Source organism: Schistocerca cancellata, chromosome 7, assembly GCF_023864275.1.
Source record: "Schistocerca cancellata isolate TAMUIC-IGC-003103 chromosome 7, iqSchCanc2.1, whole genome shotgun sequence".
In the NCBI taxonomy this organism is placed as follows: domain Eukaryota; kingdom Metazoa; phylum Arthropoda; class Insecta; order Orthoptera; family Acrididae; genus Schistocerca; species Schistocerca cancellata.
In genome coordinates this window covers 72,551,523-72,557,100 of record NC_064632.1, presented here as the reverse complement: position 1 = coordinate 72,557,100, position 5,578 = coordinate 72,551,523, and positions in this window count along the sequence as shown.

Here is a 5,578-nt window from a genome sequence, read left to right as displayed (position 1 = left end):
GCAACTAAACATGAGTGCATGACATCCACTTGGCCATGAACAACACACACCCGGTTGTACGATTTTTTCCTTCATTTACCCTACTGGCCATTAAATTTCCTATACCACGAAGATGACGTACTACAGACGCGAAATTAAACTGACAGGAATAAGATGCTGTGATTTGCAAATCATTAGCTTTTCAGAGCATTCACACAAGGTTGGCGCCGGTGGCGACACCTACTACGTGCTGACATGAGGAAAGTTTCCAGTCGATTTCTCATACACAAACAGCAGTTGACCGGCGTTGCCTGGTGAAACGTTGTTGTGGTATCTCGTGTAAGGAGGAGAAATGCTTACCATCACGTTTCAGACTTTGATAATGGTCGGATTGTAGCCTATCGCGATTGCGGTTTATCGTATCGCGACATTGCTGCTCGCGTTGATCGAGATCCAATGACTGTTAGCAGAATATGGAATCGGTGGCTCAAATGCCTCTGAGCACTATGGGACTTAACTGCTGTGGTCATCAGTCCCCTAGAACTTAGAACTACTTAAACCTAACTAACCTAATGAGATCACACACATTCATGCCCGAGGCAGGATTCGAACCTGCGACCGTAGCGGTCGCGCAGTTCCAGACTGCAGCGCCTAGAACCGCTCAGCCACTATGGCCGGCTGGAATAGGTGGGTCCAGGAGGGTAATACGGAACGCTATGCTGGATCCCAACGGCCTCGTATCACTAGCAGTCGAGATGACAGGCATCTTATCCGCATGGATGTAACGGATCTTGCAGCCACGTCTCGATCCCTGAGTCAACAGATGGGGACGTTTGCAAGACAACAACCATCCGCACGAACAGTTCGACGACGTTTGCATCAGCATAGACTTTCAGCTAGGAGATAGTGGCTGCGGTTACACTTGACGTTGCATCACAGAGAGGAGCGCCTGCGAACCTGGGTTCACGAATGGAAAAACTTCATTTTTTCGGATGAAGCCAGGTTCTGTTTACAGCATCATGATGGTCGCATCCGTGTTTGGCGACATCGCGGTGAACGCACTTTGGAAGCGTGTATTCGTTCGTCATCGCCATACTGGCGTATCACTCGGCGTGGTGGTATGGGGTGCCATTGGTTACACGTGTCGGTCACCTATTTGTCTCATTGACGGCACTTTGAACAGTGGACGTTACATTTGAGATGTGTTACGACTCGTGGCTCTACCCTTCATTCGATCCCTGCAAAACCCTTATTTCAGCAGGACAATGCTCGACCGCATATTGAAGGTCGTGTACGGGCCTTTCTAGATACGGAAATGTTCGACTGCTGCCCTGGCCAGCACATTCCCCAGATCTCTCACCAACTGCAAACGTCTGGCCAATGGTGGCCGAGCAACTGGCTCGTCACAATACACCAGTCACTACTCTTGATGAACTAGGGTATCGTGTTGAAGCTGCATGGGCAGCTGTACCTGTACACGCCATCCAAGCTCTGTTTGACTCAATGCCCAGGCGTATCAAGGCCGTTATTACGGCCAGAGGTGGTTGTTCTGGGTACTGATTTCTCAAGATCTCTGCACCCAAATTGCGTGAAAATGTAATCACACGTCAGTTCTAGTATAATATGTTTGTCCAATGAATATCCGTTTATTACCTGCATTCAATTTTAAAGGCTAGCAGTTTAACAAAAATAGTGATCTAAGTCACTGCGACAAATGTGTTAAAAACAAAATAAAAATTTGAATCACCTGACGAGAATAGAACTCCCGAACGACTGCACAGAAAGGCCCGACCTTAAGCATTTCTTTTTGTATTTAAAAAAAATCAAAGTAAAAAAGACGAAACATTCAACAGGAAAAGGACTGTACACATCATCCAAGTTCTTGAAGATTAAATACGAGATACAGCATATTCGCGAAAAGCGCACGCTACTGTGGCATGTTTCACCATGTCCAGTGGGCCATAACCATACACTGGCACAAGGGAGAAGAGTCCAGGTCATACTCACTCCCAACCACCTAATACGTAACGAACATAATGCCGAGTAAGCCGTACAATTCTGTTGTTCTGCGTTCTAGGAAAGAATGTTGAATCGGGACGCAGGGGAATCTCACCGTCTTCCCGTTAAGGAAGGCCAATTGTCGACGAAGCCAAATCCAATGTCTGTGGTTGCAGGCGACCAACCGCTCATGCAACGTATCTGTTTGATGGCAACGACTGCATCGGTCTGTCTCACTAAGTCCAATGCGACAAGGTCGAACGTCAGTGGAGACAAGGTTACCGACGACTTTGCACCATGAGGACGACACTTCCATTGTAGTGGACCAAACAGTCTCCCAGCCTGTCTCTGGTGAAGGAACTCCACAGAGGAAACGCGATTTGGAAACGCCCAACAACGTAGCGCCATTTTTTACAGAGAGATGCGACTGGGAAAGAATATCAACCCCCACATAGTTGACATTAATAAAAAATTCCCAGATGTGCCTCAGTTTATTATTTATCCTACCAACATCTATTGGAGGGCTTAAGCTCGCAGGTCGGAGACAAACAAAAAGGCTAGCTGCAAGTGATTGGGAGACGCGGAGACACGTTAAAACAGTGCGTCTAAGAAAATAAGCGGCCCGGACATCAGAGAGACCAAAAGCTCCCATCAACCCCCATCTCGCCATAACCTCATATTGCACCCTAAAAACGGAGTTTTACCAGATTAACTGGTCCGCAGCTCGTGGTCTAGTGGCTAGCGTTGCTGCCTGTGGATCATGGGGTCCTGGATTCGATTCCTGGCCGGATTGAGGATTTTCTCTGCCAGGGACTGGCTGCTTGAGTTCATCTCATCATTTCATCATCATCATCATCATCATTCCTAACAGAGGCTAGACTGGACTGTGTAAAAGTTGAACTGTGTAAAAACTGAACTGTGTAAAATTGAGACTTTGTATGGGCGCTGATGACCGTGCAGTTTTACGCCCCACAAACCAAACATCATCACCAGAGAAACTCGCCAGATAATCGTTGTAACTTTCGGAACATCATCGCCGGAAGGGGAAAAATTTATGCAACAAAGTAGGCTTCACTCAACACATAAGTTTCCAAGGCCTTATGATGCAACTAGAGGAAGCGATGGTCGTATTCAAGCATCAACCCTTGAATCCTTTCGTTCACAGACTTCCAGCCATATTCATCACACAACAATAAATAATAACACCATTCAATCGATGCTGGCCTACCGCATCAAATGCCCGAAACTGAGTAACCGAAATTCCCGATCCTTAACATGTGCTGCCGTAAGAAGACAAAATGCATTCAAAACGTCCTTGAACGCCGGTATGACGCCATGAGCACTAAGAAGTGCCATGGTGTCGTCGGCATATGCGCTGTCAATAAACCTTTCTTCCAGTAACGACCAGCCACCCAGTCAAGCAGCTATACACCGGAATAAAGGTTCCAGAAATAGCATTAACAACTAGACAGATAGGGGACTCACTCGCAGGACACCTCGACACACTTATATGGGGGGAATAAGACAACGATTCATATCAATAGACGTCTGAATACCAGTTATCAGAGACGTGAACATCCATAGTGCAGCATCATTAAAACCAACAGCTGTGAACAGTCGCAACAGAAAACCATAACTAACTCAGTCAAACGAATGTTTAAAATCAACAAAATGTGACATTGGAAGCAATCTAGATGAGATCACGACATTCAGTAACGGGAGCCAGGAAGAGTACGATACGCCTGCATACGTTAATACATGTAAGGCATGAAAAGAGAACTAGAAAGGAATTTACGCATCACGTCGCGCTCTCCGCAACACCGACAGAGAAGACGGTACATGATTTGAATCCTCACCACTCGAAGATATAGATCGCATGCTTTGTTTGTTCGGTGCGACGCTGCACGCTCAGGCTGAAAACGTTTCACAACATTCCGTGACAACGCAACTTCTTGATGCGGATGGGTATGGGGTTCATCAAGGTCCAGCGTGGGGTTGGGGATTGGGCGGTGGGGGGGAGGAGTGGAGGAGTCATCCCCACTTCACTCAACGGAATGCGGAAAACACAACCGGGAGCAATGAAAGTCATCATCAGATAAAGAAGAGACAGGCAATGCAGCGTCTACATCATCTGACCATCCCGGATGACAATCCGTAGTAACCTGTTGCTCCACCGTAGCAGAACGACGACGGGATGGTATTGCACCAGATCACTGTAAAGGCAGAGCAGCAGACGATGTCTCCGTGAAATCATCGGAACTAAACGGAACCGACGTTTCTACCGTCGGAGGAAAGAACGCAGATGCAACACTCATTTCAACCTCAGCAGAAAAGTTAGTTATTCCTGGGCAATCAAGAACCGCAATTAACGTCAGTATTCAAAGCATCACCACGGGAAGAAGCACACTCCACCGTCACCTTCTCGAAGAGGCGAGGTTGGGGAGGGGTGACTTCAAAATATTCACCATCCCGAGTCCGCCGGTGCTCAGGGGCCGCATCTGAACCTGCTGATAACGGCGGAAAGTCTCGCTGAGTGGGTTGCAATGTCTCCCCGACGTCCCCTAAAGCTGGAGAGGTACTGACAGCAGACTGCGGAGACACTACTTCATCTAATGTCAACGGATGACTGTAGTTATAGGACGACTTTGAAACCTTAACACGACGCATACAGATGAATCTGAGATGGCCACTTTCATGACAAAGGAAGCAGGTTCCTTCCTACAGTGCATGCGTAACATGAATGCGATGAACACAAACATTCAGCTGTGAAGGAATCTTCTGCTGAAGATACATTTCTACGGTTCAGACACCACTGCAATATTGAAAACTATGTTGTGCCGACTGGCATTCCGGCCGGATGTGCTGAACCACTCCAAATGGAAGCGACTTCACATCAAGAAATGAATAATCCATTTCGGGTGGAAGATTGTAAACTCTAACGAGATTATACTCGATCGCCGTATTTGCAAGAAGGACTGTACTAACGGAACCATCATGATGTGTAAACACCACTTTGGAACCAACGCTAGAGGGATGTCGATCTACTTGCAAGAATTCTTGAAACTTCATAAAAACTGTATACAAATGAGGAACAAAATACGCTGTATCTATCTTATTACATGTAACGCGAATCGTACCAGGCAACCAATTGTCATTTTCTAAGGAGCCTGGTCGAACATGACACGCACTCTTGCGAAAACTAGAACGGACGGCAACCTGACAAGGAATATTCTTGGCTGTATCGACAGACATCATGGCGCAGGTAGAAAACAAACTAACAACAAACTCCGTTAGGAAAGAACGATGCGGCGCCGGCCAATACACACACGACACTGAGTAAACACAAGTGCGACACATGCGCCGCTGCAGTACAGGAAGAAATAAGGACAACCTGTTTGTTCGACGTGAAAGGCGGAAATAGGCGCTCAGCTATCCAGGTGCGATATCTAGCGTCCTACATTACTCATATCTTTTAGATGTAGAATTCTAGAATACATTCTGAGATCAAAAATAGCACCCTTCCCCTTGTGAATCAGTATCGTTTCCGAAAACAGCAATCATGTGGATCATGTTTAACTCAGCTCTCGCTTTTCGCACATAT